At 38.6% G+C, this 23,874-nt stretch overlaps 1 non-coding gene across 1 annotated transcript; it reads right to left on the minus strand.

Moving 5' to 3' along the window:
• Window positions 1–5,444: 5,444 nt before the first annotated feature.
• On the minus strand, window positions 5,445–5,551 carry LOC141645489 (small nucleolar RNA R71). The gene has a single exon (XR_012544971.1). It is a non-coding gene; the product is annotated as a small nucleolar RNA R71 (small nucleolar RNA).
• Window positions 5,552–23,874: the final 18,323 nt, after the last annotated feature.

Here is a 23,874-nt window from a genome sequence, read left to right on the forward strand (position 1 = left end):
TATAATGTTTCAAATTTGTTTTGAAAATTGTTTAAAGTTTATTTTAAATGTTTTGATAAAAGTATTTATATAATAAAGCCCGGTTTAGTGCGGAGCTCGTTTTTATGTTGGACGTTGGTTAGTAGTCGTGTTGGGTCAACTTATGAATTGGACCTTGCTACTAATTAGGGTTTCAAGAAAACCTCTCTTAAAACCTAAATTCTAACCCATATATGTTAAGACTAGGGTTTGCACGAGTCACGAGGCATATGAGCCGTGACATCTCGTGTTACCTAGGGTATATTTGGTGAAGATTTTATTCTATAATAATATCTTTACACATCTTATATATCTTACTTAATATATTTGTTTATGATAAAAGATATTCTTGTTTTAGGAAATCTTATCATATCTTAGAATTTATAGTAAAGATAATAATTGAATAGATTATATTCTATCTTTTGGAATATTCTTTATTATCTTTTAAGGCTTTTAGGAAAGAGATAATAGAAGATATGATTTGTTTACATATCTTATTATTTCGGCTATTAGGGTTTGTGCAAAACCGAGTTGCCTATCCTTTCCTTCCTATTAATACTTTACTCTTTACAACTTTTAAAGTAGAGACCTTGAGCATAAAAATTGATTTTAATTTTACAAAGCAAACCGTGTGTTTTCAAGCAGAAAAACCGATTTGTTATTTTGAAAGGTCGTGTGTTTTAAACTCGTATACTCGTTCTTATTTTTATCGTTATAAGATAATAGTGCTTAGTTGGTTTATTACTTGTTCCTTAACGTGGACCTTTGTTTGAATCATTAGTGCTTTCTTATTAGCGTAAGTTAGTCACTCGAGTATTTAACGGTACTCATTGAGTTACAGCTAGAGTTAGTTGTACGAGTTGGATTAGTAAATTTGTAATCCGTAGAAAGGTACTAAATTTATTAATCGAGAATAGTGGACGTAGGTTTCAACTTGTGAAACTGAACCACTTCAAAAACCGTGTGTCTCCTCGTTCTTTCGTTCGTTTGTTATTTCGTTTTACAATCATTAGTTGATTAGTTAAAGTTTAATTAATAAACTTTAAATAATCAATTATATTCATACAATCGAAAAACCTTTCAAAAGTTTTAAATCCTCAATTCACCCCCCCCCCCCCCCCTCTTGAGTATTTTGGATCAATAGACTCTTTAATGTTCTTCTTTGTTTGTCTATTTTAATTTTGATCTAACCTTGAGGAACTTGTTCCTCAAGGATCGTTCTTACCATCTTTGTGTAGTTTTCTTGGTTGTAGTTATTTCCTTGTCTTAGCTATGATGGCTCAAGACTTGACCTATGAAGTATGTGGTGGATTTTTTGAGTATGACTATGGGTATGGGGAGTTTGAGGAGCAAGTCAACACAAACCTACCTTACTACTCATACAATGAAAGTCCTAGCCACTACCCCAATGTTTCCCACCAAAATCCCCACATCCAATATCCACAACAACCACCCTCCTAATACCCACTTTACAACCAATTCTAAATGCCACAATATGACCACTTTCACACCTACCCACAAAAAAAAGATGAGCCCATTCAAAATGTGATTCTCCAAATGGTGGGAGATTAACAAAACTTCTTCAAACAAATGCTAGAGGAGAGCCAAAATAGGGACAATGTTCTTCAAGGCATTGTTACCCAAGGTGAGGAGTTGGAAATTCGAATTGCCCAAATAAAGGCAACCCAAGCAACAACTCCTCCCAAAACCTTCAACATTGTCCATGAATGCGAGTTTGAAGAAGTGACCTTTGATATGGAAGATGAGAAGTGGGAAGAGCCAATCCCCTTGAGCTCATGTGAGTACGAAAGTGTTGTGTTTGACGAAGAAGACATGAGGTTGAGTAAGCCAATTACTCTTAGCCTTTGTGAGTATGAGGGTGTGACTTTTGATATGAATATTGAGAGGGTGGAGGATGAATTATTGAAGAAAGATAAAGCCCCCATTTATGATTCATATGAACATAGCCATGATGACAAGATCGTGAAAGAAGCTTATGAAGAATATGTGTCTTGTAAGGACCTTTGGAATAAGGGAGAATAATGGACTTGTGGAATCACCTTACTTGAGGAGCCCATCCTTGAGAAATTCGAGGTATCCTATTATAACAACCCGACCCACCACGGTCGTAACACAACCCAATAAGATGGGATACGTACCTTTAGGGCCATTACTTGTCCTCACTTAAGCCCAAAAGCACAAGGCCTTGTTTCTAAGTGGTGGGTTAGAATCCCTTATAAACATATCACAACCTCTTCAATTCCCCGATGTGGGATAACCTTACTCTCAATAACTGGGGTGTTACAATCTTCCCCACTTAAAGAACACAACGTCCTCGTTGTGCCTCCAACTTGACCGCAGCCAAGCCCAGAATCCTCCCCCGCTTGGTGTGTGACCCGGGTACTCCCGACCACGGGCTCACCACACGGTCGCAGGGTCGATCAGATACCATTTATAACAACTCGACCCACCATGGTCGTAACACAACCCAATAAGATGGGATACGTACCTTTGGGCCCATTACTTGTCCTCACTTAAGCCCAAAAGCACAAGGCCTTGTTTCTAAGTGGTGGGTTGGAATCCCTTATAAACATATCACAACCTCTTCAATTCCCCGATGTGGGATAACCTTACTCTCAATAACCGGGGTGTTACACCTATCATGAAGGAAATAAATGTCTCTTCCCTATTTCCTACGAAGACCATTTCAAACCCATCATGGAACCTATGATTATTGGAGATGATATGGTGGATCTTCTCCAAAAAGTCAAATCGTCATATAAAGGGCACTTGGTGGAAAAGCTCAAGAACAAACTTGCAAATGAACTTACTTGTGGAGGTTTGGCATCCGCAATTTCAACTCCTAAAGTGTCCGGTCATCAAAGTTATAAGAATTCTCCTTCTACCTTGGAAGGATTGAATAATCAAAGAGCTATCGTTGATGTGACCATTATTTGAGCATATTTAGTCCCCGAATTAGCCTTGTTCCCATGATTTTTAGTGCATATTTGGGTCATTTATTGTCTTTAGTCCTTTGTTTTGCATATTCTTTGAGGTTTTGATCCCTTGGTAGGAAAGGAGTGCAAACCTTGCATTTTTATGGCAAAATGGAGCTAAATTGATTGAATTCAATGACCAAACATCAAAGAGAACACAAGACTAGAAGGCCTTTGTACATACTATAGTAGATGGGCAATGATGAGAAAAGATCCTTGCATCCCCGACGAAATCCTCAAGGATTGTAGGAAGAAAAAGGAAGAAAAGAAGAAAGGAGGAAGTTGACTCAGAATCCGAGCGGATTGCCCACAATCCGCCCGTCCAAGACAAGGAATCCGAGCGTCTTCCCCAGAGGGGCGCTCGTCCAAAACCACCAGAATCCGCCCGTCCACCCCACAAATCCGCTCGTCCAAAAGACCCACAGTCTGCCCGTCCCGTGCCCTGGACGCTCGGATTGTGTGACAGCTATCCCGTCTTCTACTTGTTCTATGAAGGATGCGCATACCTCGGGAAAGACTAGCAAAAAGGAGACTCGCATATTTTTCCGAGAGGAGCGATTCCTCAAGGACTTAATCGTCATTTAAGCCCTTAGTAAACCCTAATTTGTGTACCTAATCCCCACTATAAATACCCCATTAGTCTAATTAGATTATAATGTTCTTCTTATCAATCTTTAGTGTAGTTTATATCATCCTAATCTCTCTTTAATCTTGTAATCAACTTTTAATCAAGTCTGAATACAAATCTCATTTCCTTAATCTCTCTTTTGTTCATCTTTCATTTTGGGTAATTGAAGATTATTTGGGTTATTATTGGGAGATTGACAACCTTCCAATCAATCATCAAGTACTTCTATTATTCTTTTCTTTATTATTGGAATCATTAGTAGGTATAATTCTCTTAATCCGTTTTTAATTATTGTTAATTATTTTCATTTATTCATTATGTTTTACTTTGTTGGTATGATTGACAACCTTGCTAGCGTGTTCAACATGATAATGAGTGAGTAGTTTCCTTAACTAGGGTTAATGGGTAATTAGGGGAAACCAACATGGGGGATGATTCATGCTTAATTTAATATGTTTTCATAGTTTATTTGCTTGCTTGTTGTGATCTCAACTTATGAACATGTTATGTTTGATGAAATGCGAGCCTATGAATCCTTGCATTTTTTATCCATCATCTATCTTTTCAATGAGACTTGTAAGACATAAACCAACTCGGGTCTCATTAGACCATGCATATAGTTGAGTAGGGAAGTTTAAGTCGACTTGTAGGTGTTGTACATTCTAATCGATTCGGCTCCGGTACCCAAACTTTCCTAGGATTGTAAGATATAAACCAACTCGATCCATCACAACAATAATTGCTTGCTTATAATTTGAGAATATGTTTGTATGATCAATTCCTATGAATCCCCTATGACCCCATGACACCCTAGTGCCTTTTATCAATTGTTTACATCGCTTTTTAATCATCTTGCTTGTTTACTTTCATTGCTATTTAGTTTAGTGATCTTCTATTCCAACCCCAAATTGTGACACCTCTAGACACCGCTAGTTACAATTGAAAATCTCACTTCAATACCCGTCCCTTGGGATCCGACCTTTACTTGCCTCTTTACTAATAGTAGAGTTGTTTGTGGAGTTATAAATATTGTTTTGGTCTAGGTGCTCCAACGACAAGTACTGAAAACTAAACCTCTCAAGAGGGATCGACCAAAAATGGCGCCGTTGCCGGGGACGGTGTTAACTTGATTTAGATTTTCTTAGATTGTTATTAGTTGTGTCTTTCTTTGCCTTGGGAAGTAAAACTCCTCAAGGTTTGTTCTAATTATTTTTAAGTTGTTTGATATTTTGCATGTCTAGAAGATCACAAGGTAACTTGTTACCCTTTGATCACGAAATTGAAAGGACTTTGACAAACAATAGAAGACTTGCTAGAAGAACTTTCAGAGGTATTGGTGAGGTTGTAGATATTCAACCAAACGCTATTGAGTTCGTCAACCCTTTTGTAAGAGAAGGTGAGGAGAACCCAACACATAAATTAACCCACAATGCCTAAATTTTCATCGCATTCCGTACCAACCGAGGAGAACCTACCCAATGGTACTCCCACACCACAACACTTAACCGGAAATTTCATTGCCAAATCCGCATTTATCCAATTAGTCGAAAGAAGCCAATTTGAGGGGATGCCTAGTGAAGACCCTCACTCTCACATGGAGACTTTTTATGACTATTGTGATGCGATTTCTAAAACCGGTGTAACTCAAGACCAAATTCGATGGGTCTTATTTCCTTTTTCTTTAATTGGCACCGCAAAACAATGGTTGAAAGGCCTTGATAAGGCTACTCTCGGAATTGACTCTTGGAAGAAATTGGCTCTAGCTTTCTACAAAAAAGTTCTACCCACCGGAAAAGATTATTATGCTAAGAGCTCAAATTACGGGCTTTAAGCAAAGAGATGAAGAATCTTTGTATGAAGCTTGGGAGCGATTCAAGGGAATTTGTCACTCATGTCCTCATCATGGACTTAGCGAGTGGTTCTTGGTACAAGAATTTTGGAATGGTCTTTATGAAGACTCAAGAAACATTCTCAACATGGGATCAAATGGTATGTTCACCGAAGTTGACGATAATCAAACTTGGAACAAGATTGAGGAAATGGCGGTCCATAATTCACAATATAGTAGACCTCGCAAGGCCACTAGAGGAGGAAAGCATGAAGTGGACTCTATTACTCAATTGGCTGCTCAACTTAGTGCTCACATTGATACCATCAATTTGAAGTTCGAAAAAGCTATGGCTAGATTTGAAGAAGCCTCAAAATCACCAAAGCAACATGTTAATACCATGAAGACATCTTCATCAATCCCAAGTGGGATATGTTAGAATTGTGGAACTTTGGGACATGACCAAAGTGAATGTAGGGGAACAAATGAACAAGTGAATGCTTTCCAAGCATACAAGAGTGGTACCCCTTATTCAAATTATTACAATGAAAATACCAAATTCCACCCAAATCTCTCATACAAAAGCCAAAATGTTCAAAACCCTCACCCAACATACACCCCACCTCCTATGAGAAACCAAAATCAAAGACCCTTTTACAACCAAAACCAAGGTTACCAAAATCAAAATCCATACAATCAACAAAATGACCAAGGTTTTGATGTCCAAAAAGCGGTCCTCCAAATGCAAAAGAATCAAGAAGAGTTTTTCACTCAAATGCAAAAGGGATAGTCAAGCAAAGGAAATCACCATCAACAACATCCTAGCCCACCCCAAAATGTTGGAAACCCAATTGACTCAACTAGCATCTTCAAGCTCACAAAGACAAAAGGGGCAATTACCACCTCAAAGTAATCCCTCGAGACATGAAACGGTTAGTGCCATTCACTTGAGGAGTGGTATGAGGTATGAAGCACCGAAGAAGCAAGTTGAGGATGAAGTTGTGGAAGCTAGTGACAAAGAAGAAGTTGTGCAAAACTCCAAGGATGGAGAACCATAAAAAAAAAAGAAGTTTCAAAGAAAAGTGAAGACAAGGCCAAGGAGAAGGAACCCATTGTGATTAGACTTCCTTTTCCAAGTCGTCAAGCTAAGCCCAAATTTGATGACCAACTTGGAAAATTTATGGAAATTGTGAAGAATTTGGAAGTCTCGATTCCTTTCACGGAATTAATCAATCATGTGCCGGCCTATGCAAAGTACATGAAAGACATCCTTACGAAAAAGAAGTCAATCCGGAAGCTTGAGACTATCGCCTTCACTAAGGTGTGTAGTGCAATCCTTCAAGGGAGTTCACCTCCGAAACTTAAAGATCCGGGAAGCTTCTCAATACCGTGTACCATTGGCGACACAATGATCAACAAAGCCCTATGTGATCTAGGGGCTAGTGTGAGTGTTATGCCGTATTCGGTGAGTAAAAGGTTAGGGATGGGAGAGCTTAAATGTACCAACATCACACTCCAAATGGCCGATAGATCGACGAAGACACCATTAGGGATATGGGAAGATGTTCCCGTAAGAGTTGGGAAATTTTTCATACCGGTGGACTTTGTCATTGTTGACATGGAAGAAGACTCCAATATTCCAATCATTCTAGGTAGACCTTTCTTACACACCACAGGTTCGGTGATAGATGTGAAGCATGGAGATCTCACTAGAGGTGGGAGATGAGAGCATAACTTTCAATCTTGACAAGACCATGAGAGCTCCCCGTTTGCATGAACCATGTTTTATGGTTGATCATTATAGCCGGAAGGATGATAAGAAGAAGTCGGAATTCCAATAGAAAAAGAAAGTTGATGATGCTCCATCAAAAGAGCAAGAGAATAGTGACAAAGAGAGCTTGAAAAGCTCACCCATGACAAGTGAAGAGGATGGCCTCATTGGCCAAAACAAGAAAGGAGGAGAGTTGTCTCTATCAACTCAAGAGATTTTTAATGATCAAGTAGACGAAGTTTGCGGTCTTTGGGACGATGAGTTTGAAGGGATTTTCAATCCCTACATTGGTAATGCTATCGATCAAGACCAACATGAAGGACAACAAGTGCAAAGATCTATGGAAGATCTTTATCATGACAATGAACAAGCATTTGACTACTTCTTCAAGGTGTTGAGTAACATCAACAACACCTTGAACATGCCCCCATGACATCTCACTAAGGATGAGAGTTTGGTGGAGTCCTCTCCATACCACCATTTGTAAATATTTCTATCTCCCTAACTTGCATTTTAATTCTTACATTGCATTTTTGTCATTTTTGGATTTTTGTGCCTTGATCAAGATATTCATCATTTAAGAGAGAAGTGAGGGAGGGACTAATGATTTTATTGATATGTAGGGCTTTAACTTAGTGTGGGGATAGCAATTGCCTAGGCTATTCATGCCTTTGTAGTGCCCCTACGATGAAGAACACGGGATTTGAAGATTGAAAATGACACGGGTTATGCAAATGCACGGATGGACCTGAATTCGGGTAGACCAGGTGGAATCCGAGCGGCTTAAGGGTAATCCGCTCGTCTTACAGGAATCCGCTCATCTTTGGATGAATCCGTTCGTCCTTTTTAGCTGCAAAAATGAAAATTTTGGTCTGTAAGAGAATCCGAGCGTCCAAGCTGAGAAGACGCTCGTTTGAAACTGGCCGCTCATCTTTGTAGAAAGACGCTCGTCTTTTTGCCAATGCAGATTAAAAAAAGTTCCTGTAAGAGAATCCGCTCGTCATTGAGGAAAGCCCCTCGTCCTGAATTTCAGAATCCGCTCGTCTTCTTTGAAAGACGCTCGTCTTTAGGCGAGTTTTCCTGAAGTCAAATTGAGTAGAATCCTAGCGTCCCGACGGGAATCCGCTCGTCTTCCCCCTGCAGTTTTGAATTTTTTGGGTGTTTTAATACCCCTTCCCACATTCATTTCATTCATTCATTCATTCAAACACTACCCATAAACCCCAAAATCCCAAAACCCTTATCCTCTCCATCACCAAAAACAAAATTTCCTCAACCAAATTCAACAAAATCAAATTCAAACTTCCTTACAACAACAATTAATCACTCCTTTTACAACAATAGTCAATCCAAGCACCAAAATCTTCAACCTTTGAGTCGATTTTTGAAATACAAAGACAAATCCTTTCATCTTAAATCGATTTGGGTATAATTAGAAATTGAAGATTTTCAATCTTTTCTTGGTGTAAACAACAATGGCAAGAACAAAAGGAGCAACAAAGGCACTCAAGGCAAAGACACTTTCGAAACGGCAACAAAGCCTTCAAGCAAAGAAAGCTTCAATGGCTATGGTGGTTTATAATGCAAACTTGGAAGTTCAACAACAACAAGATCCTCCCTTGGAAGCAACAACATCAACAACTCCGGAAATCGCTCAATTATCAAACTATCCGGAGGTAATTTTCATTTCTAACTCCCATAGGGATACATTTGCCAAGTATGCTAAGAAAACCATTTTGCCCACCAAATTCATTTGTGAAGATGGCTTGAACAAATTGGGTGTCCTTGAACAAACAAAAGCCTTCTTTGAAGCCATGGGGTTGGGTAAATTGTTTACTACAAGAGAATTGACATACCCCTCCCTTACCTTGGAATTCTTAAGTTCATTGAAAGTGACTAAGGTAGAGACTAGAGAATACATCGAGTTCCGTCTTGCCAATGTGAATAGGCGCATCACCTTTGATGTTTTAAGTAAGGTATTAGGCCTTAGTGATACACCATATTATCACAAGATGCCCGAAAAGTATGACCCCGCTCCTCTTTGGGAGGTGATTTCCGGGAAGAAATTTGTGAGCTTTCATGCTTGTCTCGCTCTATTAGTCCACCATCCGGGCATTAGAGTGTGGAAAAAGGTCATCGGGAATACTATAATAGCAAGAAAAGGCACTAATCACTTTACAAAAGCTCGATTGCGTTCTACTTGAGTCGGCCTTAAATGTCGGAAGGGAATTCACTAAGCCCTACAATGCTCTAAGGCTTTTGATGGAAATATGGCTTAATGTTGATTGTGGTAAGGAAGGCACCGCTCATATTGTAAATGGAGGTCTAGTTACTCTCTTGGCCAAGCACTTTGACGCAAATTTCAACAAGGATAACACCTATGTGGCGATCAAAGGGGGTCATCTCCTTGACATGGACGCCATGATTTACATGTACAAGTGGGTCAAGCATAATTCTCTTGACTCCAACTATGGGTGGCTAACCAATGATGCTAGATCTTTCACTTTGCCTTCCAAGATTTACCGGTTGAGTGCTCATCGAACAAACTACCTTCTTCCACTCTCCAAGGACGCGGAGTACATCATCCGTCAACAAAGGGGCAAGATTGAAGAGCCCTCCTCCTCCATTGTCACACCACCCTACCCATTCAAATATCAAGAGTTCAAACCCAAAGATGTAGAAGTGGGCAATGACTACATGACTCTCCTTATGAGAGAGATGCACAAACAAGCTTATAATGATCGATTAGATGCATACTTGGCCCAATATCCACCCCTCCTTCATTTAGCTAGGCAAGGACTACTTGATCCATCATGTCCTTTGCCTAGTTGGGCGGATAAGGAAGTATTCTTTCCAAGCAGATCTAGGGGTGAAAGACCGGGTGAAGATGAGAATGTCCATGATGAGGTTGTTGATGAAGAGGTAGATGAAGAAGAAGAGGGTAATGAAGATGATGAAGGAAGTGAGCAAGATCAAGGAAGTGAAGAGGGGAGTGGAGATGATTCCGCTTCTATGGAGGAAAATGATGACAATGATGATATGATGGAGGACTAGCAAACTTTGGAGGCTCCTACCCTCTTGAGGTTTGTCTACTTCTTTCTTTATTTTCTTTATTTTTATCTTGATCATAGTTTGGAGAGTCCTAGCAGCACGAGGACTAACACTTTGGCCCCATTGAGGTGTTCTTTTTAATGTTCCCACTTGAAAAATCCAAAATGACAACATATAGTTTCATGCATTGCATTTTGTATGCATGAACTACCCCAAAATTTAAGACATTAGAAATAATGTCCATCTCGGTTTAGGGAAGTACATGCATACGCAATGGGAGGTAATCTAAATTACACTCTCTGTCACAAACAAAACCCATGCATCATGTAGTGTAGCTTAGTATAACTTGCATTTAGTATAGAAATCATGCATCATACTTGCATAATTTCCTATCATATTGGCCATTGAAGACAATGCCCATATTAGTGTAGGGGTGGGAAATTCTAACTTAACTTTTATTCAAAAATCCAAAAAATTCAAAAAATTCAAAAAATTTCGAAAAAATCAAAAAAATTGGAAAATGAAAAATCCAAAAACAAGTTCATTTCCTTTGTAGTGTAGTCTTGTATATATTGTGTTTGTCTATCCTTGTTCACATTGATCGACTACGCTACATCCGAGACATGAGGATATTGAAGACCGCATGGTATGATCTTTCCAATCTCCTTTTTCCTCTTTATGTTAATGACTATGTGGCCTTATTTTGATTGATGCGGTATAAATAATGTGAATCTAGGGCTTGCATTTAGATTATTTGGCATAATTAGTTGGTAGAATCATATGCATTAGGATGTATATATGTTAGTTGCATCATGGCATGTAGTTTGCATGTTAGAAAATTTTTGCAAAACCGTCTACTTGAGAAGCTCGACAAGTGTATATAGGCCCTAGTAGATGCTTTTTCTTCTTAAGACTTTGTTTGTTAGAATACTTGTAAAACACCCTAGGATGTGTCATGCTAGTATCCTTTAATCCATGGATTAAGGCCTAGTCAAGAGTACCTTGTGGTGTGATAACTCATTGGCTATCGTTTAATCCAAGGTGACCCTTGAAACCATGCAACCATCATTCATCCATGTTCTACCACATTTTTGTCATCAAAGGGAATGGGCACAAAAATAAATTGATTTGAGTTCAAGAAATGAAATGAAAAGGAAAGGAAAGTTTGCAAAATGCATCAAATGAAAAGAGGAGCAAAAATAAACTCCTATGCTTCAAATATAAGGCACCCTCACTACATATGAGGTGACTTTGAAAATGTTCAAAAGAAAAATGCAAAAAGTTGAAAGTTGTCAAGTGTTGAAATGCCAAAAATCAAAACAAATGGCAAAAGAAAGTGTTCTCAAATTTTATATGCCACAAGAAATTAGGGGGAAAAACAACAACAAAATCAAACACCCAAATGAAACTAAAATACTATCGATCCCTTTATCCATCATATCCATTTTTGTGCATGGTAGAGAGGGGACGACCCTTCTTCTTGTCTAGGCAAGAGGGGGAATTCCGCGATCCTCTAGTGTTTCTAACACCATAGGAAGTCTATTCTTGACGAAAGCATTTAGCGATTGAGGACAAAGGTACCCTAGCTTGACAAAATTTGGAGGTGATTTATTGATATCCTTCTAGGCTTAGTAGTTTCAAGAAATTGCATCTATGAAGGAGTGTGTACCCTTGAATTGCTTCCCCTTTAGATAATTTCTGCCACTTAGATGAGGAAAGTGGCTATTCTTTTGTAGATGCATCCATTACTTGATTTTGTGTGCTTTAATGTTTGGTGATACGTGCATTTTATATAGTCTTTTTAGCCTATTTTATGCACGTATTTCTATGCTTTTATCGTGGTTTTATGCTACGAAATGCCCCGAATATGCTGCTTTGGTTTGTTTTGTCTTATTTGCAGGAATGAACCCAGAAAGTAATGAAATCAAGCCTTTTACCGTCCGTTTAGCATGCATTTGAAGGAAGAGTGAATTTGGAGCAAGAATGTAGCTATTTTGGGATGCGCAAAGAAGAAAGATAGCTAGGCGAGCAAGGGAAGAACTTCAAATTGCTAGTGCCTACTTTGGAGAGCCATATCTCGAGTTCTACAACTGATATTCAGGTCATTCCAATTGGATATGAAATTTTGTTCTCTTAGCTTTCCAACGCCACCGGAATCGCCCTGTTTGACCAAGTAACGAAGAAATGGCAGCCGTTTGAAGTTCAGTGCGCAAAGCAGGAAAAGTACTCGATCGAGTACTAGCTACAGCGAGAACAATAGTGTCGAGTACAATTAGATTTTATCTTATGTTTATCTTATATCTAGTTAATAATAAGGATACTACTTAGTATAAATAAGAGTAGTTTAGACCTAATAACATATCATTCATTCCCTGGACTCGAGAGGGGACGACGACGCTTCTTCTTTCTCTATTTTCGGATTAATTGTTACTGGTACTTTTCATTCTTCTTTAATCTCTTAATAATTTTTATTGCTTTAATTCCTTCTTCCCTATATTAGTTATCGTAATTACTTTAATTCAATTCTTATTAGTCTTTTATAATGCTGAATTTCAATCATCTATTTGTTGTTGTTGTTAATTCGATGTTAGTGAATAGCTAATTTTCTCATGCTAAGACTATAGGGGATCCATAATTATGAAGAGAGAGTAATCGATTTATTTGGTTAATGCTGGTATTGTCTTTGTTGGTTAAATGCTGCAGTTAATTGTATCTGTCTGATTGAGTCGACGCAATTAGGCATTTATTTCTTAGTGATCCTCGACCTGGACCGAAAGGTTGGAAGAGGCGAGACTAGTAGCGAACAATAGGGTATTGCAGTGAGGGCGAAAGTTAAGCTGTTTACACTTTAGGGTGAATTAAGGACCGAAAGGTGACGTTCGCTACCCCTTAGACCGTATTTGCATTGACCTGAGACCTAGATTACTTAACTGAACGATTATGGTGAACCGTCTGTCTTAGCTGTTCCTCTTTATCTGTCTGCTTCCTTCTTTTTATTTCCCTCTTCCTTATTCTCTTTAGTTTAGAAAATCACTTTTAAAACCCCCACATTGTGACATCCGACAGACCAAATTAGACAGATATTTAGCAACTTAGCCTCCCTGTGGAGATCGACCCTACTTGCTGCTAGCTTCTGTTAGTTGTAACTTAGGTATTTATTTTTGGTACATAACGACCGTATCAAATTTTGGCGCCGTTCTTGGGAGGCGACGCTTTTTAACTGTTTAAATTTTGTCTGTTTTTCCGCCTCAAGGGAAGACTGAGTACCTTGAGGCCGCTCTTATCTTTTTCTTTAGTCTTTGTTTTGATAGGTCTTACAGGTCTATTAGACAGATTTTAGAAAGAGATTGTCGAAGGGAAGGCTTGAGTACCTTCGACCCTTTTGCCAAGATGACGTCCGTCTCTCGACTTATTGCTCAGTTTGAAGCTCAAACTGAAAGATCTACTAATTGGGAGAGGAAAGAATCTTGGGGTTGTGGTAATCACTATGAAGCTGCTCCTCCACCGAGGCCTAGACCACAACCGTTCTTTGCAACGAGGCTACCCACCGCCTTGTTATTCCTTCTCACCGCAACCAATTCCTCCACTTGCTAGGAATGATGAGGCTGAAGAAGTTAAGTCACTGATATTGGCACTTGCACTACAGTGTCATAATTCTAGTGCGGAATTTGATAGCCGTATGAAGAAGCTAGAGGCTCGGTGTGATCAATTAATTACCGAGCAAGAGCAATGTGAGACAGTGTATGCTATCAACACCGACACCATTCCGTCTCATGAAGAACCCGTGTCACCCAATGTTGAGAATGATTTCTATGACTCGGACGACGAATTCCTATCGTACTTCAAGAGCCAATGCGCGATTTAAGCCCTCAGACAAGAGGAATCACTCGATCGAGTGACCAACATTGGTCGATCGAGTGATTTTCCAGGAGAAAGTGCTCGATCGACCAGTAACTCTGCTCGATCGAGTAGAATTCAAGGGGAAACTGGTCGATCGAGCAACAATTCTGCTCGATCGAGTGAAGACGAAGGGGAAATAGTTCGATCGACCAATAGACATGCTCGATCAACCCCAGAAGCTGCGGAAACTGTTAAATCGTCACCAACGCCTATTCCAAGTGACGATACAAAGGAACGTACGGTTGAATCCTATTCTGTTCGAGTTCCTTTATCAAAATCGTCGCTACCATACCGTGACTGCAATTTCTTGGACCGTATCCGAGATCTTAATGTCGCTGATCATTACAATGCAATGATTGCTCAGGTACCCTCTTATTCTGAATTTCTTGATCAAATTGATTGGTCTAAGAGGGATGTTAGTAATGTTAAAACGGTAATGAATGTTTCTATGATCAAGAGTGCGGCGCACTTCTTGAAATGGGACTCCACCCAAATTGTCGACCAGTCGTTTTTCTATACCATGTTCAATAGGGACCCATTCGTTTGATAATGCTTTATGTGACCTCGATTCTAGTGTCAACATTTTACCTTTGTCTCTTGCCTTGAAATTGGGTTTGACTAAGTTTACACGCTAGAACGACTGTTCACTAGTGATCATTCTTATGTTCGGGTCAAAGGAGCTTTACATGAGGTACCTGTTAGGATCGGGAATTTCTTTATTCCCGTAGATTTTATTGTCTTAAATATACCCGAGGACCGTGACATTCCCGTTATTTTGGGAAGACCATTTTTGTGCACTGCTGGCGCAATTATCGATGTCGGGGTTGGGACACTTACCTTTCAGGTCGGAGGGGAGGACTTGGTGTTTACTAAGTCTGATGACCCTAGGGAACCCATACACATCACGCCATGTGATGATGTCCCTCATGAAGAGTCCTTTGATATACCGTCCGATAGTCCTTCTGAGTCACATATTGTTGCTGCCGTTATGACACCTCCGCCCCATTCTGGGAGCAAATTGGAGGAACATTTGTTTGTTTCTCTTTCTACAGGTCGCGACGAGTTCAAAGACCAGGGAGGTGAGATGGGTACTCCTAGTTTGAAATCCGGAACGCTGGATAGACGACCCAGGAGGAGGTGATGATAAAGCTACACCGTCTAGGAAAAAGTGCGTGATGAGGTGATAGATTGGGACCCTGGATCTTTGTGGGAAGTCGTTGTTCTTACATTGCCAAGTCTGTGGAGACCGGATGTCCGTTTGACGATTCTTTGAAGCTACCGCGTCCGATCGAGGCCTAGTAGTGGACCAATGATTTGTGGTGTTGGGTGAGAAGAAGAAGGTCGAGCTGGGACTGACGATGCTAGCGCTACCCGGGAGGCAACCCGGCGATTTTATTCTGCATTTTATTTAATTTCAGTTGAATTACTGCTCGTCGAGTTACTCGATCGAGTAACTTTCTGCTCGATCGAAAAAAAAAAAAAAAAAAAAAAAAAAAAAAAAATTTACTCGATCGACCGCTTTTCTACTCGATCGACCACTATTCCTCTCGATCGAGCTGTTTTGGACGCCCATTGCTTGGATAGCTTCTTGTGATGATGTTTCGGAGCTATTAGTGACCTCCCATTTCATGGTCGGTTTGGGGAGGTCCCTTTATTCGCGCTATCTTGTGAGTTTTTCCGCTTTTACTCTCTTCCTCCTTTAGTTTGCATTTTCCTTTCCATGTTTTGGTACAATGGGGGCATTGTACAGTTTGGTTTGGGGAGGTTATGCATCCATATCTGTGTCTGCATGTTGTTTTCATTGCATTTCAGTTATCACGTCTAATTTATGTTTGCATTGTTGTTTATTTTTGTTGAAAATTCAAAATCACATAAAAATTGAAAAAATTCAAAAAAATTCATGTTTATTTTAGCATATAGGTTGAGTCGGAACGGTAGATTTCAATGATGAAATTGCACTATATCTGTCTTTTTGCTTAAGCCTTGCATTGAACTATTATCTTATTAGCTTTGTCTTATTGCATATCTACGAGTTAATGTTTAATTTAGCTGAACATATAGACTTGACCTGAAATTTTGGCAACTTACTTATAATTTCTAAGATTTAGAGCCATATAAACTGGTGTCATTTGTGACCAGTTTCATGTAGGATTGTGAGTAGTATACTCCTTGCATATCATGTATCATTAATTTGCACATATATGAAATTCAATTGCTTTTTGTCGTCATACATTCGGGTTAGTGGTTGGTGTCACATGCAGGGAGGTGCTTACATTTTCCCTTTTCTTTCATTTTTACCCATTTAACTCCACATTAGCCAAATTTGCCTGTTGACCCTTACCTACATCCCAAATTTAGCCTGCCTTGTCAAGCTAGTTTAGTGTTTGTTTTGCGGTATATATTTCATTGCGCCGAGTTTGGCTCGTATTCTGTTGATTCGGAGTTGGTAATCTAAGAAGAAAAGAAGGTTGATGAAAAAAAAAAAAAAAAAAAAAAAAAAAAAAAAAAAAGAGTTGAAAGAAAAGGAAAAATAAAAGAGAAATTGAAAAAGGAATTCGAAAAACAGGAAAAGAAAAAGAAAAAAAAAATTCGAAAAAGAAAGAAAAAAAAAATGTTGTTTGTTAGTCAGTTTCACTCCTATGCTTTATCTATATCTTTTGAGGAGTTAGTTCAGTTTGGTTTGGTGAGATTTTATGCCAAGTGAAGGGCATTGTATTTAGTTCATAATTGAGTTGGAAATGGATATGTCTCATATGGTTTTGTTTAGGTACTAGCTTGGCCGCCTATACCTCCACATTCCCATAAATGTTTTGCCTTTTCTTACCCATTGCCTCACTTTACCATATTTTTGTAAGCCCTCGGCTGTGACAGGACCTTGTTTGGTTGGAATGTATGTACGGTAGCTAGAATTGTTTATCATATTAGTTTGCATGCATGATATGTAGGTCGTAGTCTAGGTGAGCGACTATATTTCTTTCTTCTCTTACATATATATGTTCACCCTTTGCTTCATGAGAGAGAGTGACCCGTGAGAGTCCATTGTTTAAGGTCTTGCAAGGTCGACGGTTCAGCTACTTTTATAAACATCCTATAACTCGTTTGCATTTGACTGTTTAGCTATAAGTGTTAGTTTGCTTGCATTAAATTGGCTTAAGTGGGCATTTGAAGCTAGCTCTGAGTTATCTTTTTCCGTTCCAATAGTCTGCATTTAGTTTACTCGAGGACGAGTAAAGGTTTGGTTTGGGGAGATTTGATACGTGCATTTTATATAGTCTTTTTAGCCTATTTTATGCACGTATTTCTATGCTTTTATCGTGGTTTTATGCTACGAAATGCCCCGAATATGCTGCTTTGGTTTGTTTTGTCTTATTTGCAGGAATGAACCCAGAAAGTAATGAAATCAAGCCTTTTACCGTCCGTTTAGCATGCATTTGAAGGAAGAGTGAATTTGGAGCAAGAATGTAGCTATTTTGGGATGCGCAAAGAAGAAAGATAGCTAGGCGAGCAAGGGAAGAACTTCAAATTGCTAGTGCCTACTTTGGAGAGCCATATCTCGAGTTCTACAACTGATATTCAGGTCATTCCAATTGGATATGAAATTTTGTTCTCTTAGCTTTCCAACGCCACCGGAATCGCCCTGTTTGACCAAGTAACGAAGAAATGGCAGCCGTTTGAAGTTCAGTGCGCAAAGCAGGAAAAGTACTCGATCGAGTACATAAATCACTCGATCGAGTACTAGCTACAGCGAGAACAATAGTGTCGAGTACAATTAGATTTTATCTTATGTTTATCTTATATCTAGTTAATAATAAGGATACTACTTAGTATAAATAAGAGTAGTTTAGACCTAATAACATATCATTCATTCCCTGGACTCGATGAGAGGGGACGGACGACGCTTCTTCTTTCTCTATTTTCGGATTAATTATTCTTTGGTACTTTTCATTCTTCTTTAATCTCTTAATAATTTTTATTGTTTTAATTCCTTCTTCCCTATATTAGTTATCGTAATTACTTTAATTCAATTCTTATTAGTCTTTTATAATGCTGAATTTCAATCATCTATTTGTTGTTGTTGTTAATTCGATGTTAGTGAATAGCTAATTTTCTCATGCTAAGACTATAGGGGATCCATAATTATGAAGAGAGAGTAATCGATTTATTTGGTTAATGCTGGTATTGTCTTTGTTGGTTAAATGCTGCAGTTAATTGTATATGTCTGATTGAGTCGACGCAATTAGGCATTTATTTCTTAGTGATCCTCGACCTGGACCGAAAGGTTGGAAGAGGCGAGACTAGTAGCGAACAATAGGGTATTGCAGTGAGGGCGAAAGTTAAGCTGTTTACACTTTAGGGTGAATTAAGGACCGAAAGGTGACGTTCGCTACCCCTTAGACCGTATTTGCATTGACCTGAGACCTAGATTACTTAACTGAACGATTATGGTGAACCGTCTGTCTTAGCTGTTCCTCTTTATCTGTCTGCTTCCTTCTTTTTATTTCCCTCTTCCTTATTCTCTTTAGTTTAGAAAATCACTTTTAAAACCCCCACATTGTGACATCCGACAGACCAAATTAGACAGATATTTAGCAACTTAGCCTCCCTGTGGAGATCGACCCTACTTGCTGCTAGCTTCTGTTAGTTGTAACTTAGGTATTTATTTTTGGTACATAACGACCGTATCATTTGGATGTGGCGCCATTTTGGCAAGACACACCTTGCCTTGCAAGAAGGCATCCTACCTCATGGTTGTCTTGTTGTGAGTTGAAGGGGCGGAGTGAGACCCTCTAATTGTCTCATATCGGCAATGCTATTAGGTTAGTTTAAATAACAGTCCTAGTCTTTGTCACCTCTTTACTCGGGACGAGCAAAGGTTCTGTTTGGAGATATTTGATGTGACCATTATTTGAGCATATTTAGACCCCGAATTAGCCTTGTTCCCATGCTTTTTAGTGCATAGTTGGGTCATTTATTGTCTTTAGTCCTTTGTTATGCATATTCTTTGAGGTTTTAAACCCTTGGTAGGAAAGGAGTACAAACCTTGCATTTTCATGGCAAAATGGAGCTAAATTGATTGAATTCAATGACCAAGCATCAAAGATAAGACAAGACTAGAAGGCCTTTGTACATACTATAGTAGATGGGCAATGATGAGAAAAGATCCTTGCATCCCCGACGAAATCTTCAAGGATTGTAGGAAGAAAAAGGAAGAAAAGAAGAAAGGAGGAAGCTGACTCAGAATCCGAGCGGATTGCCCACAATCCGCCCGTCCAAGACGAGGAATCCGAGCGTCTTCCTCAGAGGGACGCTCGTCCAAAACCACAACAATCCGCCCGTCCACCCCACAAATCCGCTCGTCCAAAAGACCCACAATCCGCCCGTCCCGTGCCCTGGACGCTCAGATTGTGTGACAGCTATCCCGTCTTCTACTTGTTCTATGAAGGATGCGCATACCTCGGGAAAGACTAGCAAAAAGGAGACTCGCATATTTTTCTGAGAGGAGCGATTCCTCAAGGACTTAATCGTCATTTAAGCCCTTAGTAAACCCTAATTTGTGTACCTAATCCCCACTATAAATACCCCATTAGTCTAATTAGATTATAGTGTTCTTCTTATCAATCTTTAGTGTTGTTTATATCATCCTAATCTCTCTTTAATCTTGTAATCAATTTTTAATCAAGTGTAACACCCCGTATTTTATTAAGTTGGATAAAATTCTTTTAATTGCTATTTTGAATTTAATTACATCATTTAACGATTTATATATATATATGCTTAGCTAATTAATTAATTTCATCATAATTCGATACGTTAATTTTAATAATCATTAATAAGTTTATTTAAAGTTAGTTCGAGTTTATTGAAGTTAGTTCGAGTTTATTTATTTAATAATTTCCGTTTCTTTACGAGTCCTTATGAAAGTTGTTTTAAGTGAACCCGAGATGGATTTTGGGAACAAAACCGTCCAATTAGCTATTTTGAGCTTAGTTTACTAAGTTAGAAATTTTTATTAATATCCGTTAGTTTCGTAAAAATCACTAATAATTCCGTTTCAAGCCGATTTCTTATTATTTCCATTAACTATCTGAGTTTATTTTATTTTTCATTCTTTAAACTTATTTATTATTGATTCCATTTCATTTATGAGACTTTTTCTTAAACCGGTTAAATTTAACTCGAAACGGTTTTAATAACTATCGAAGTTTCTTAACGACGAAGAAACGTACGTATAATAAATAGCAGGCTGGCAGGCTGCTGCCTCATTTTTGATTTCCCACGTCTCTTTCTTCTTTTCCTCTTCTTCGCCCTTCTTTTTCCTTTTCCATTACCTCTTCAATTTTTGTCTATAATCCGTCCTAGTGCTCCGTTTGTCATCCGTTTTCAACAGTTTTCATTCCACAGTGGTCCTCTTATCGTTTCCGTCAATCCGTTGTAAGTAAAATTCATTTTCTTCATGTGTTTTTACAAACCCATTTATATTTTCAGCTTTATTTATTATAAGACGGTTGTATGTACTAAAATAGACGGTCTAGTAGAAGATTAAAAAGGTAACGATAACGGATTACTCGATATTACTTGTAAAATATGTTTATTTCGAATCTTTGGTTAGTCTGTTTTATAATTGAGACGGTGTATAATTATATATAGGGATCCTTATGGATGTTAATTAGTCGATTGTATAGTTGAGACGGTGTATACTTGATATGTGGAGATGATTGAGATGGTGTATCTTGACCTCTAGGGATCATTTGGGATGCTAGCTAGTAAGTGGTATATTTAAGACGGTGTATGTTGACATGTATGGATTGTTTTGGGTGATAATTGGTGTGTTTTATAGTTGAGACGGTGTATATCCGACATGTAGGGATTGTTTTGGACTGATTTGGACTCGTGTTGGGGCGATTTTTGTAGTCTTTAGGACTGTTTTTTGAGTTGCTTTATACTTGTGGATTTCCGCTCTAAAACCATTTTAAATGCTTTAGACTTAGTTGGCTCGGCTAGACTTTGTTTTTAGGTGCGAGAATGGAGTCTTAAGGGGACGATTGGTACTGTTTTTTTGGGCGGGGTCGAGAGCCGTCATCGTGGGTTTTCACTTTGCATTTGAGGACTGGAGTTGGGGTCGAACTTAGGCATCTTTTGGGTTCTGTTTTGGACTGATTTTTGGGTCAGGTTATGAAGTAGTTTGTGTGAAGGGTCTGAGTTGGCTCACTAAATGGGAAATTATATGGGTGAGATTAAGGTTAATGTGGCATTAGTATCCTGTAAGAGTTTAATTTCATTTGAAGCTTGGAATTACCGTATTGAAGTGTCACGTAAAACCTATGTATACAACAAGTGTCTAAAATTCGAGATAATAGTCTAAGATTAGTTATCTATTTAATTTCCGTCTCTTATTTTATATAACGATAATTCGTTAATATCGTCCTTTCACATAATTATTTTAGGTGGCTCATATGTGGTTGAAGATGAAGAGTAATTTTGGGTTTTAGAAGCTTTCTCAAGTTGTTACTTGTCTCTTTGCTAGCGTAAGGTAACTATTCCGAGTTACTCGACGAATTAATGTCACATTAGTAGTAAATGTTGTGCTTGTTGTTTGTTAAGTGTTTAGGTGATTGATAATGTGTTCCTTTCGTTTTTTTTTTTCACATGATAGAAATTGGAAATAGCATGAGAATAATTTTGTGATAAATTTTGTGATTTGGGCCAAAGTAGGCCAAGACTCTGAGCTGGGCCAGATTGACCGAACGAGTTTGGTCAAACTAGGTTTAAACCGGTCAGCCTCGATTTGACTGATGACCCGTCGCGGGACTCGGGTCGAGGGTTTGTCTTTGAGGTGAGATTGGATGTTATTGGATGTTTTACGTTGATGCCTTAATATTTGTGACTATCATTTCACATGTTGGTTGTTGGATGAATTGGTTGCCTTATACTTGAGTCTTGTTGTCTCTTTGCCATTTTAGCTTGTTCTCATGAATTATGAGATTAACGGTTAGCTGGAATTTGGATTATTATTGATATTGGAGATATTGTTGGATTGTCAGCTGAATATGCTCTTGCGTAGCCTTTAATATACTAGGGTGTGTATGATCTTTTGTGTGTACAAGTTTGGACTCTTTGTCCCTTTTATGGTTAATTGGGTATCCTACTTGTCTTGTGTGGTGTGGGCTAAAGTATTCAAGCTGGGACTAGCTGGGACTAGGTCCTAGGTTAGTATTTCGGCCTTCATCATAGATAGGCCTTTATAGTCTTTGACGAGTGTATGTTCACCGCTCAATGACCTTTGTGTTCCGACTTGGTGGGTTTATATCCAAGTTGGGGCATGACCTCGTTACTTATTTTGAGAGTAAGTGGTCAGCTTAAGTACTAGCCAACCCTTTGGTGGACTCCTTAGGGTACTCACATGGTTTTATAAAATTGTGGGTCTATGGTGCGGTGGTGTGTATCCGCATGTCTAGGTCTGCGCAAATTTAGGACTAGGGTTGTGTTGTGTCTTGGCCATGTTTTTATAGAACCTCTGAGCCAGGATACCGGTTCGATTACCTTCCCTATTTCGTGGTATAGACTCGAGTTACAAAGTGACTATTGACCGTGCTAAGAACTTATGCCTGTCTCTAGATATATTGTCCTTTCTTGTTTGATGATTCTATGAATCATAGAAGGTGAGATGCAAGCCGGCTATGGTTGATAGAGTTTGGATTCCTGGATGTTATGTGATTCACATGATAGTGTAGTATGAGTCGGTCTAGTATTCACATGCTAGGACTATGTGTTGTTATATTGTTGTTCACATGATAAGCACGATTGTCTAGCATCTATATGCTAAGGCATTGTGTGATTCGTATTCATAATCTTATGTTTACATGTTATATTAATTATGACATTTCGTGGCTGGGAGAACTCGGAGTTACTCCCCACTGACTGTGGCTTTCGTATTTGTATAAAATGCGAATGACAGGTAGGTGATGCATATATGGGGTACATGGACGAGCTAGCGAGCAAAGTAACCTTGTGACCTAGATTGGTTTTATTTTATTGTGACCCTTAAACACTTTTTATGTCACATACATTTTAGGGACATATGTCTCCCTTTCTCATATTTGGGTTGTATAACTTTGTTTCGCGACTTTAGCGATGTTTCATTCATGAGATTTATTTTGGACCTTGCATGTTTGACACCTTCCCTTTTGGATATCTTTATAACGAGTTCGGGTTTTAAAATTACGGGTTTTTATTATAATGAACCTATTACAAACATATCCATGCAGTTTTATTCTAGAATTACGTGTTTACTTTTCCGCAATAAGTGAGGGTGTCACAGTTGGTTTCAGAGCATATTTGCTCCCGACGCACGTTTGTGCACCCCACTATAAATAACTTGACCTTAAAATAATAAACTTGAGAGACGGGTAGGATGGGTAGATTTAGGATCTTATGTTGTAGTCTCTTTGTGTTTGCTCTTTGTTAGGTACTAACCTGTTTGTTGATTGTCATTTAATAATTGTTGCGTTCTTGGATCTATGACCGTGAGCTTATCTATAGCTAATGGAGTTATTACCCTTATTATAAAAAAAAAAAAAAAAAAAAAAAAAAAAAAAAAAAAAAAAATTGAACTAAAGGTTTTGAAAATATTTTAATGTTTTTCACTGGTTTTAACGTCAATTAGTGTTAAAGCTTGTTATTG

Source organism: Silene latifolia, chromosome 2 (assembly GCF_048544455.1).
Source record: "Silene latifolia isolate original U9 population chromosome 2, ASM4854445v1, whole genome shotgun sequence".
Classification (NCBI taxonomy): domain Eukaryota; kingdom Viridiplantae; phylum Streptophyta; class Magnoliopsida; order Caryophyllales; family Caryophyllaceae; genus Silene; species Silene latifolia.